The sequence below is a fragment of the Micromys minutus genome, assembly GCF_963924665.1.
Source record: "Micromys minutus genome assembly, chromosome: 3".
Classification (NCBI taxonomy): domain Eukaryota; kingdom Metazoa; phylum Chordata; class Mammalia; order Rodentia; family Muridae; genus Micromys; species Micromys minutus.
Window position 1 is genome coordinate 17,110,754 of NC_137972.1, and position 12,699 is coordinate 17,123,452.

Below are 12,699 nucleotides of genomic sequence, written 5' to 3' on the forward strand. Positions count from 1 at the left end.
AGAAGAAAAAGAAAAAGATGAAGAAGAAGAAGGAGGAGGAGGAGGAGGAGGAGGAAGAGGAGGAGGAGGAGGAGGAAGAGGAGAAGAAGGGGAGGGGCAGAAAGGGGAGGGGGAGGAGGAGGGGGAGGGAAAGGAGAAAGAGAACGAAGGAAAAGGAGATGGAGAAAAAGAAGAGGAATAGGAAAAGAAGAGGTCAATGAAGAAAAATAGGGAAAAGAAGGAAAAGGATGAAGAGAAGGAGGAGGAGAGGAAAAGGAGGAAGAGAATCAGAAAAAGAGAAGAAAAAGAAGAAGAAGAAGAAGATGATGATGATGATGATGATGATGATGATGATGATGACAAGGAGGAGGAGGAAGAGGATGGGAAAGAAGAAGAAGAGGAAGAGAAAGAAGAGGAAGAAGAAAAAGGAGAAGGAAGAGGAGGAGAAGACAACCAAACTGAGGCATCCGTCTATAACTCAGGGGAAGAGTATCTTTTTGAACTAGCTCATTGTCTGAGAATTTATATCCCAGCACCTTGAAAACATAGCAGTACGCCACAGGACATTGAATGACATCATGTTCACAGTCTATATTATCAATCATTTAAATTCTGGAAGAGTATAAAGGTAGACTACTGATGAAATTGTGCATTCCTTAAAAAAACATGTCATACTTTATAATATGTAACTGCATGATTCAAAACAAGAAGTGAATAGGAGAAGTAGTAGCAAAAGAGAAAATTTTTCAAACCGTGTATTAAAACATGAGAGCAGAACAGCTTCAGTCCCACTTTTCTCCGAGTAGTTGTGCCAAAGACACTAGTTTTGCTCTCTCTGCAGTAGTGTTCATCTTCTTAGATTTCACATATCATTTAAGAACATTTTTCACCGCACCTGGAAAAATATTTTGTTTCTTTCCTGTGTGCTCAGAGTCAGCTTTCAAAAGCAATTTCCTCTTTTCACTTTGGTCAAGAGGAAGGCAGAAAATCATGAGTTTGAGTATCATCACTCAGAAGAAATTCAGTTCTGCCTTTCTGTTTAGAGCCTCTTCAAGGATACAGAACAGGAAAGGACCAACATTTCTTCACATTGGGGGACCATTCCTACTACAGTATCACTTCCAGATAGAGACACAGGTAACAGTATGCCCTTTTATTGCTTTTCTATCAAATGATCAAATATACTCTAGAGAATTTCAGATAGCATGACATAAGAGTGGGGTTCATAAGGAAGCCCTCTTGGTTGTGCCCGATCAGGTTAACTCTGGAAGCATGTGAAACTCTTATTTTTTCACTTGTCATTTTCATTCAGAATGTTTCTAGGTCTTGAATTTTGTAGTAAGAAATTACGGTAGAGGGTCTTTGGAGTTCATTACATGGTGAGTTAAATGTTTATATAATTTTTCTCTGAGGATATTGTAATAGGAGCCTGGAAAGATGGGTCAGTATGTAAAGGTACTTCCTACAGAAGTCTGATATAATACTTGATTTTGGTCCCTGAAACTCAAAGGCAGGTGGAGTGAGAAAACATCCATTGGAAAATTGTCTTCTGGACACATGCACCTTGGCTTGGGTATACCCCTTCAAGGAGCAATATTAATAAATAACAATTTAGAGAACAATGTGTAATGGAAGGATTCTTTTTTGTCAAAAATAAGGCAAAGAATGAATCTCTTTACAAAACTTCAGAAAGTAACAAAGTAGAAAAGAAAGTTATCACGTGCAGCTTGTCTTCATTATCTGATGGCTCTCATCTCATTCATTAATGTAAGAGTAATGTCACTTACAAATGCTTACTGATTACTAATACATTGATATCAAATTCTATCTGTATGGCCATTAGATAATGTTTGATAAACAGTGACAAAATTTATTTTCATATAGCCTCCTTTTACAACATCATGTCTGAGAATGTTGTGCGTGACACAACTGTGTACATGGAATGATTGGAGATTGAAACTTCATATTGTATCCTTTGTGACTCTGTTGCTTCCACACCCTACCTAGAAAACTACCTTTCTACTTTCCTGGTTGCCATAGTTACTAAATATTATCAACCATTTTTGAAGACTTTTAGCCAGGAGCCTCAGATGAGAAAATATCCAGTATTTTCTTCCTGGGCCTGAATTATCTCTCTCAGTAGGACCTTTTCTAGTTAAATACATTTACCAGGTCCAAGCATAGAGAAGAATTTGTAGACTGTAGTTGGGTGGAGAGTTTAGAGATTTCAGCTGATTGATGCTTCAACCCCAAAAAGTATTTATGTGTCTTGGGTTACCTATAGTAGTATATGGGAAATTCTGAGAGTCATGCTTAAAAAAGGACCGAAATATCATCTAATGTGTGAGTAATTACTTTTAAAGTGACATTTCAAGTTATTATTAAAGCTTTGACTGTTGTTTGGGTAGATCATTTTAAATTTTTTCAAGAATTTTTAGTGGTACCAATTTTACCTAATATTTAAAATTTTTTCTATTGACTATTCTTTTTATTACATTTCAAATACTATCCATTTTGTCCTTCTCACCTCCAACCTCCCCTTCCCCTTTCTTTTATGGTAGTGCTCACTCTACCAACCACGCTCTTCCACCTTAGCATTTTGGAGCTCTCCTACATTTTGAAAGTGAGCCTTCACTATACCAAAGGCTTCTCCTTCCATTGATTCCAAACAATGCTATTCTCTGCTAAATACGCAACTGGAGCCATGAATCTCTTTATTTGTACTCATTGGTTGGTGTTGTATTCTCTAGGAGCTGTGGAGGTTTGGTTGTTTGATAATGTTTTTCTTCCCATGGAGTTGCAAACCCTTCCAGCTCCTTCAGTCCTTTCTCTACCTCTTTCATTGTGGTCCCCATGTTCAGTCCAGTGTTTAACTGCAAGCATTCTCATCTGTATCAGTATGGCTTTGGCAGAGCCACTGAGGAGGTAACCACATTAGGCTCCTTTCTGTAAGCACTTATTGGCATTAGAAATAGTACTTGGGTTTGGTGCCTGCATGTAGAATGGATCCCCAGGTGAGGTGGTTTATAAATGATCTTTTCTTCGGTCCCTGTTCCTTTATTTGTCCCTGTGTTTCCACCCGTGTATATTTTGTTCTCCCTTCTAAGAAGTACTTAGGCATCCACATTCTGGCCTTCTTTCTTTTTGAGCTTCATAAAGTCTATGGATATTTTTCTTGGGTATTCTGATTCTTTTGGACTACTATCTGCTTATCAGTGAGTGCATACCATTTGTGTTCTATTGGGACTGTGTTACTTCACTCAAGATGACAGCTACTACTACCATCTATTTGGCTAAGAATCTATGAAGTCACTATATTCCAAAGAAGGAGCTAGAATATTATATTTAAAAGCTGAGTAGTGCTCCATTGTATAAATGTACCACAGTTTCTGTATCCATTCCTCTGTTGAAGAATATCTAGGTTCTTTCTAGCTTTTGGTTATTATAAATAAGGCTACTATGAACATGATAGAGTAGGTGTTCTTGTTATATGTTGGAGCATCTCTTGGATATATATATATATGACCAAGAGTGATATGCCTGAATCTTCAGGTAGATTTATTTCAATTTTTCTGAGTAACCTGCAGATCAATTTACAGAGTCAGGGTAGTGGTTTGCTCTCCCACCAACAATGGAGGAATGTTCCACTTTGTACACATCTTCAACAATATCTTCTGTCACCTGAGATTTTTACCTTAGACTTTCTGATTGATGTGAGGAATAATTTTAAAATTGTTTTGGTTTGTATTTCTCTTTAGATCCTTCTCAGCAATTTGGAATTCCTCAGTTGAGAATTTGTTTTTTATCTCTGTACTCCATATTTAAGCATTTCTTTGCTGGAGGTATTTATCAGGTTTTAGAGTTCTCTCATGGATATTTTGTAATAACTTTAGTATAAAATCATATCATCTGCAAATAGCAATATTTTGACTTTTTTCCTTTCCAATTTGTATAACTATCACCTGCTTTTCTTGTGTAGTTGCTCTAGCTAAGACTTCTAGTATGGTATTGAATAGGTAGGGAAAGAGTGGGCAGCCTTGTCTAATTCCTGATTGTAGTGGGATTGTTTCAAGTTTATCACGATTAATTTTAATGCAGTCTACTGTTTTGCTATATATATATATATATATATATATATATATATATATATATATATATATATATATATATATATATATATATATATATATATATATATATTACTATATTTAGGTGTGAGCCTTAAATTCCTGATCTTGTCAGGACTTTTAACATGAAGGAGCGATGAATTTTTTCAAATGATATTTCAGCATCTAATGAGATACTAATGTGCATTTTGCCCTTTGAATTTGTTTATAAAGCAGATTAAATTGATGTATTTTTATATATTGAGCCATCCCTGAATCATTGGGATGAAGACTATTTGATCATGTTGAATAATAATAAATTTGAGGTGTTCTTGGATTCTGTTTACAAAAATGTTATTACTTTTGGTTTGATGTTCATGGGGGAAATTATTATGAAGTTCTCTTTCTTTGTAGGGTCTCGTTGTGGTATAACGATCACCATAATTGTGGCTTCAAAAAAAGAGTTGGGTGGTGTTTCTTTTGTCTCTCTTTTGTAAAGTAGTTTGGAGAGTATAAATATTAGGTCTTCTATGAAGGTCTGATAGAATTTTTCACTAACCCATGTGGTCCTGTTCTTTTGTTCTTGTTGGGAGAATTTGATGACTGCTATTATTTCTGTAGAAATTATGGGACAATTTATATGGTTTATCTGATCCTGATTTGTTTCCTGGTATCTGTCTAGAAAATTGTCAGTTTCCTATAGATTTTTTAGTTTTGTTGGGTATATGCTTTTGTAGTCAGACCTGATGATTTCTTGAGTTTCCTCAATTTATTTTGTTATGTTTCTCATTTTATTTCTGATTTTTCAATTTAGATACTCTCTTTGCACCCTCTAGTTAGTCTGACTATAGGTTTGTTGATATTGTTAATTTTCGCAAAGAACCAGCTCCTGGTTTTGTTGATTCTTTGTATAGGTCTTTTTGTTTCTACTTTGTTGATTTCAGCTCTGAGTTTGATTATTTCCTGCCATCCTACCTCCTCTTGGCTCTATCTGCTTCTTTTTGTTCTAGAGCTGTCAGGTGTGCTGAAAACCTGCTAGTGTATTCTCTCCCCAGTTTCTTTGTAGAGGCCTTCAGAGCTATGAGTTTTCCTCTTACCACTGTTTTCCTTATACCCCATATGTTTGGGTATGCTGTGCCTTCATTTTCATTAAATTATAAGAAGCCCTTAATTTCTTATTTCATTTCTTCCTTGACTAGTTATTATTAAACTATCTTGCTTGTTTAAATGGGCTTTCTGTTGCTTTTGATGACCAGCCTTAATCCATGGTGATCTGAGAGGATGCTTGGGCTTAAATCGATATGTTGAGGTCTGTTTTCTGACTGATTATATTGTCAATTTTTTAGAGTATACCAGGAGGCGCTAGAACATTCGTTTTAGGCTGAAATGTTTTATAGATTCTGTTAAATCTATTTGTTTCATAACTTCTCTTAGATTCATTGTGTCTCTTTTCATCTAACGCTTCCATAATTTGTCCATTGAGGAAAGTGAGGTGTTGAAGTTTTCCATTATTATTATATGTGGGACAATGTATTTGTTGAGCTCTAGTAGAATTTCTTTTATGAATGATTTTGCCTTTGTATTTGGAGCATTGATGCTGAGGATTGAGAGTTCATCTTGATAGATTTTTTTTCTTTGTTGAATAAAAAGTGTCATTCTTTAACTTTTTGGTTTCTTTTGTTTGAAAATATAATTGATTTCAGCATTAAAATTGCTACTCCAGCTTTTTTTTTTTAGAACATTTGCTTGGACATTTACTCCCAGACTTTTACTCTGAAGTAGTGTTTCTCTTTGTTGCTGAGATGTACTTCTTGTATGCAGCAAAATGCCGAGTCCTGTTTATGTATCCAGTTTGATAATCTATGTCTTTTTATTGTGGAATGAACTCACAATGATATTAAATGACATTGAGAAATGATGATTGTTGTTTCCTATTAGTTTGTTGTTAGAGGTAGAATTATGATTGTGTGCTTCTTTTCATGTTGCGAAAAGATTACATTCTTTTCCTAGGGTGCTGCTTTATTCCTAGTGTTGGGGTTTTCCATTATTTTTGGAAGGGCTGGATTTATGGGAAAATATAGTGTAAATTTGCTTTTGCACTGGAATATTTTGGTTTCTCCATCTATGGTAACTGAGAGTTTTGCTGAATATAGTATCCTTGGCTGGCATTTTAACTCATTAAGGTTCTGTATGATGTCTGTCCAGGATCTTCTAGGTTCACAGTCTCTGTTGTGAAATCTTCTGTAATTCTGATCTGTCTACTTTTATATGTCAATTGACCTTTTTCCCTTACTGCTTTTAATAGTCTTTCTTTGTTTTGAACATTTGTGTTTTGACTATTATGTGTGGAGTGTTATTTCTTTGCTGGATAAATCTATTTGGAGATCTTTAGACTTCTTGTATGTTCATGGTCATCTCTTTCTTTAGAATAGGCAAGTTTTCTTCTATAATTTTGTTCAAGATATTAATTGGGCCTTTTATTTGTGAGTTTTGCCTCTCTTCTACACCTATTATCATTAATGTTCAGGATTTTCTGAATTTTTGGGGTTGGATTTATTGATTTGTGCCTTTTCTTTTACTGTTTTATCAATGTTTTCTTTGGTATCTTCTGCCCCAGAGGTTCTCTTTTCCATCTTTTGTTTTCTGATGGTGATTCTTGAGTCTTTATTTATTAGTCTGCTGATATTTTTCCTATGTTTTTTATCTCTTTATTGTTTTTATTTCTGTTTTTAAATTGTAGATGGTCTTTTTTTTAGTGTTTTTTTTTCTGTAATCCTTGAAGGATTTGTACTTGTTTACCTGTGTTCTGCTTGACTCATTTAAGGGAGTTATTCATGTGCTTCTTGAGATCCTCAATCATCAACATGAGGAATGATTTAAAAAAATCTTGTTTTTTTTTTTTTTTTTTTTTTTTTTTTTTGTTGTTGCTGCTGCTGCTGCTGTGGTAGGGGAACTGAGTTCTTATGTTGCCAGATTTTCTTGGCTTCTGTTGCTTAGACACTTGCACTTGCCTCTTGTCATCTTCTTTTCTCTGATTCTTGTTCATCTTGCTGTCTCTGACTGGATCTTGTATTCCCTGTGGTTCTGTGCACCTAAGGGATCAGGAGGGTTATCATGTCCTTTGGGGCACAGATGGAGTCCAGAAGGGTCTGGTACCCACTGTCTAAGAGTTCTTGATGGCCTCTCACTGTTGGGCTCAGGAGGGAGAGTGCTCCTGACGTTCTTCTGAGTGGTTAGCTCTCAGTAAGCAGGCTGTGAGTCCTGATGTTGGTAGACCAGCTCTAGCTCTAGGCACATATTTCTTAACATTTTATATGAGCTGTATATTTTGAACAATCTGTATGTGTCAATATTATAATGCGTTAATAATAAATTTTTAATTCTTTCTATAGGTCCTAGAAATGGCTATTGCCATTAGTAACAGCATCAATTTTGACAAAAATCTGTAAGGAGCTCTCACCTGTAATGGAAATTAGAGTTATTCCATGTCAGTGTGTGTGAATCATTAAGTGAGTTAGTCAAACCCACCCGTTTTCAACCCTCTGTATCATTAGTCCAGGTCCTTTCCTAAAGGTGAGCACATTAACCTTTTAATTTAAAAGAGAAATCACTCAGAAACATGTTTTCACAGAGAACATAGTTGATGCACTCCCAACATGAGTGTGCAAAAGGCCACTTTCTCAACTGTGAGATTTCATAAGTCTTCTCAGATGCAAAACTGGGTGAGGCTTGGGTAGACTCAGCAGCCTAGAAAAGCTGGCTCCAGAGGTAAGCGATAAAATAACTTTTTACAAATATATGTTAAACTTAATAATTAAAAAAATATCCTATTGAATTTAATGAAAAGTGTAATGGCCTATTACATCTGGGCTTGTTTCTGCTCAAGGGTGAGAGGTAAGAAGAGTACTAGTTGGAGGTAATTATGTATAAAAGTGTTCAAAACAGTTTAAAAAATAAACCAATCAAATTTTAAAATAAAAAAAGAATAAAAATTATAATCTTACTTCTACATTTTAGATGTTTGTTTGGTAAGGGAATAAGTCATATGCAGGTTACAACAATAGGAATCTGTAAGAAAAATATTTATTGAAAATCAAAAATTAAGAAACCATTGAGATGCTTTATATTATTAGTGTAGTCAAGAACAATTCTGAAATCTTTAAAACTAACAGAAAAACAAGTGTTTAAATAAACTTAAAATATTCTAGAGAAATGAACTACTAAAGAAATGAAACTTACACATTAGAAACCAAAGTTTTACATAAAACTATATGAATATATTTTTTAGTCAGTACTTGATTTTTTTAAAGGTTTGATAGTATGCATTGAAAACTTAATAGTTACAATGAGCATAAAGTACATGAAAATCTGAAAAAAAAAGTACTGACAAAAATGTATTGTATAATTTTATGCAAAAAATGCTTAAAATCTGTACATTTATCTTTCTTTTGTAAAATAAAGTTGTTTTAAAAAATAAAAAAATAAAAATAAAAATGTCACAGTTGTAAAAAAAAATAAACCAAAGTTTTATTCTCAAAGACAGCATTTTAATTGTCATAAATATTACAATATGAAATATATTTGGAAACAACAGTTGTCCTTCAGAAAATTAAGTTTTCTTCTGATAATAAAGGTGCAAATAAAGGAAGAGGGACCAGTGGATTTGTGTATGGGGGAGAAAGCCAATCAAAGTGTGAGTTCCTGAAATATCAAATAATTATTTTAATTTTAATGAAACTGAGAAAATCTAAATTTTATTCTTAATTACTCTGTACACACAACCATAGCCATGCTCTAAGCTAAGAACTTTTTATTTATTTTTTATTTAGTGGTAATCAGAGGCAGGGGTTTTATATTTGAAATGTTTTACATACACAAAAATATTTGGTATTATATAGAACAATTTAAACTTACAGGGAAAAAGATATTGTTGACTTTTACAAACTTTCAAGAATGACAATGTATACAGATCAGGTCCAGAGCAGCTGTGGTTCCCTACCAGTTCTCAAAACATCCATCTTTTTCTCCTTCCACTCTGTTCTTAGTTATATTTTTTTGGTGGAATGACTGCTCCGGTTTGGCATCTTGTACTTGGATTGTATCTTTGCCTCCAGTGCATTTTGTAAAATGTACTTTGTTCCTATAGAACTGGGTGAGGGTTCTTGCCTATTCTCTAGTTCTTATTATGCTGAGTCTTGAAGATTCACAATAGAAACCAAGCCCTTGTTTAAAACTTTGTGAGACATCACACCAGTAAGATTCTAAATTGTGTCCATTATAGGTAGAAATCTACAATTTTGAGAACACAGTTTCTATCAGTTCATATCATAGATTTGTGCAAAGTTTTCTCTTGTCTCCAGGTTACACAAATTATAATTCATATTGAGATGTGGTCTTTTCATGGTGTTTATTTTTTTTTTTTGTTTTGTTGATTTCAGTGTGGTCAGTCTCCTGGAAAATCATTGTGATAACTCTTGGAATCCATTGTTCTGTTTGCCTGGTATCGGTTATGGTGTTGGTGACAAACAGTGAGTAATTGTAATACACCTTCTTTGACCTGTGCCTAAAGAATAGCTTTAGACATATACTATGCAGTTATACACTGTACCCCTTTGCCTGCCTGTAATCAGGGAATGGGTCTGGATTTCTTGTCTTTAATAAATTTTGCGACACACTGCAGTATTGTTTTCTCTTTCATAACTAATCTGATGGTTTTAGACTTTTGGGAGCTGTCCTAGTGTTTCTCATTCTTGGTTTTGATCCTTCTGAGGACTTAGTGATCGTCTATTTTCTGAACTCATGTGAATTTGAATCTAATCTAAATATTTTGTGGAAACATCCATATAAACAATCTATAACTTTTTTTTACCCTTTTCCACAATGTATATTTTGGTCATGTATAAGTAAAAAGACTTTATCTCTTCTGACATTAAAGGTAAAACATTATTGGGTTCCTTCAAATTTACAGAGTAAATAAGTTCTAGGTTGTGCTAAAATATAGGTATATGTATACATATTTTTCATTCTGTATCATCCAATAAAAATGTCTCATTATTTTGTTTTTAGTTTGAATTTTCATGGCGTGTTAAATATTCAATGAATATTTTACTTAGGTATTTATTTGTAAATTTGTACTGTAAAAATGAAGGAAATGGATGTTACTTGCACCATATTTTTATTCATCTGTAATATATATTTTATAGTAAATTAAATTGATGTATATATTTTTATAGTGAGTTAATTGAAGTGCCAATTTACAAATGGAAATTACCAATGAAAGTAATATGTATTGACTATAAACATGAAGGTTTTCTTATAATATTAAATTTAACATTCAATCTTTATGAGAATTTTTGATGTTACATATGCTACTAATTTTAGTTTTTCAGTATAATCAAGGAAATCATGAACTGTAGGAAAGTCTATCCAATCTCTGCCATAACTACAGCAACATTCAAAATGGCATCAACATGAAGAAATGCTGAGAGATACGTCTACAAAGCATAATGATCTTCAACCTTAACAGAGTACAGAGGAGATGGCACAGTGAAACCGAGTGTTTCAGGTTCCTCACAGCACACAGGTACTAAGCAGGGCAGGACCATGAATACAGAACTGCATTATTTTCTATTGTTTTTTATCTGGAAGCTTTGATGTCCAACCAGCAGTTTAAAATGCTGGTGACATCTAGTTTAATTGTTTGGGAGTTCCTTATTTCATACAGGAACCTCAAAACCTAGAAATCTCTGTCTTGTTTAGAATAATATCATCATTTCTTGAAGTTAGTGTCTGTTGGCACTCCTACTGATTCCTGGGGATGAAATTAGACATCAGTACACCAGAGAATTTTGATTATTTTGGTGTGAGGGAAAATATGAGTCTCCAATTTGTTACTGACAGACCATGAAACTTTTTAGTAAGAGGGTAATAGGAAATATTTATGCAAAATTATATTTCAAGCATTTACATGGATGCAGTTATAAACAAAATGGTTTGTTTGTGTGTGTATGCATATATGCTTCTCTCTCTCTCTCTCTCTCTCTCTCTCTCTCTCTCTCTCTCTCTCTCTCTCTCTGTGTGTGTGTGTATGTATGTGTGTGTTTGTGTGTGTGTGTTTTCTATCTGAATTGTTTTGAGAGACTTGTCTAGTATTATGTTCTGATGATTCTCAATATGTAAGGACTAATTTCATTAAAAGTGGCTCCAGTATAAAATATGAGATATGAAAATAGAAAAACAGTTCCAAAAATATAATTGAAATATTACATACCCATGAAAGAGGTTTTGTGCCATTATTTTATTTTTTTCTGTGAAGAATAGCATAATGATGCAGTCCCTATGATTATGAGGTTGAGAGAGGAGGATTATAACCTTCAGGAAAATGTGGACAGTCCAGCAAATTTCAGAACAGCCTGAGATGCAAAATGATACCTCTTCACAGAAAAATTAAGTTTGGAGATAAAATTTATTAATAGAGCCAGGCCATTCCCACCACCTTATTAAAATATTCTTATTAATGTCATCTTGCTATACAAACTTTACACATTGTAGTGTATTTAACTTGAATCATTTGGGTTTGTGGGCCCACTACTGAAGGCATCATCACAATCAGGAGAACAATATCAACATAAAAACTTCCCTCCTATGTCTCTTACTTTTCTCCAGGTAAGAGCATTTGTCTCAGGCCAAGTCACAATGCCAAGTTCAGAGTAGTGTGTGGACCGGTTTGCACACAATTTATTGTGGATATTCTATAATGCGGTCATCAGTTTTACTCCCTTTAAATAATTAGTGGCCATGTTCTTCCCTCTGGCCCCTGATATCTCACAAATATCTTCTTTATAGAATGGGGATATTTTAGAAACCTTATCTGAAAGAATTCATAAAGTGTGGTCTTACTCCTGATGTGTTTCACATTGCACACCATCCTTAAATTCAATGATGTTCAACACATAGGTCAGCATCTTTTTTTATGTTTAGATTGAGACGTGATGTCATTCTACAGCCAAGGGTTATTTGGAACTTACTTTATAGCCAACACTTTTATCAAAGTCACCACTTAGCCTAGACTGGTCTCAAATGGGCAGTGATCCTCCTGCCTCTCTCTTTGGAATGCTCTAATTATAAGCATAGGTGATCATGCCAGGCTGATCTATTTCACTTTAAAGAATAATTGGAATTATTTTGAATGAATGTGCTACATTTTCTTTACTGATGACACATTTAATATTTCTATTGCTCTGTTTTATTAACAATATTTCAACAATTATGGATGTGCAGGGGTCTTTGGGAATCATTCAGTCTAAATTTTTGGGCCATGTAAGATTTTAATTGTTTCACTTAAGCTTAATAAATACAATGTTATAATAAGAGAATACCAGAAAATAATAAGTTTAACCATTTACCTTCTCTGTTGTAGGTAGAGGTGATGAAATACACTGGTTCTGCTATGGTATACAATGTTATTATTTCATCATGGATAGAAAAACATGGAGTGGATGTATCCAGACCTGCCAGAATGACAGTTAATACATTCTGAGGATAGATGATAAGGATGAACTGGTATATTAGAAACTTGTCCCTTCATTCTGTTATACTGTCTTTAACCCAAAAT

General features: G+C 34.0%; 1 protein-coding gene and 1 long non-coding RNA gene across 2 annotated transcripts in view; both read left to right on the forward strand.

Moving 5' to 3' along the window:
* Window positions 1–12,699, forward strand: part of LOC308418402 (killer cell lectin-like receptor 5) — a gene marked incomplete at both ends in the record, with an annotated part of 138,161 nt that overhangs the window by 80,629 nt on the left and 44,833 nt on the right. The gene's annotated exons all lie outside the window — the stretch shown is intronic.
* LOC308418722 lies at window positions 7,808–12,682 on the forward strand. The gene is made up of 4 exons (XR_013974965.1): window positions 7,808–7,853; window positions 9,524–9,613; window positions 10,467–10,668; window positions 12,505–12,682. It is a non-coding gene; the product is annotated as an uncharacterized lncRNA (long non-coding RNA).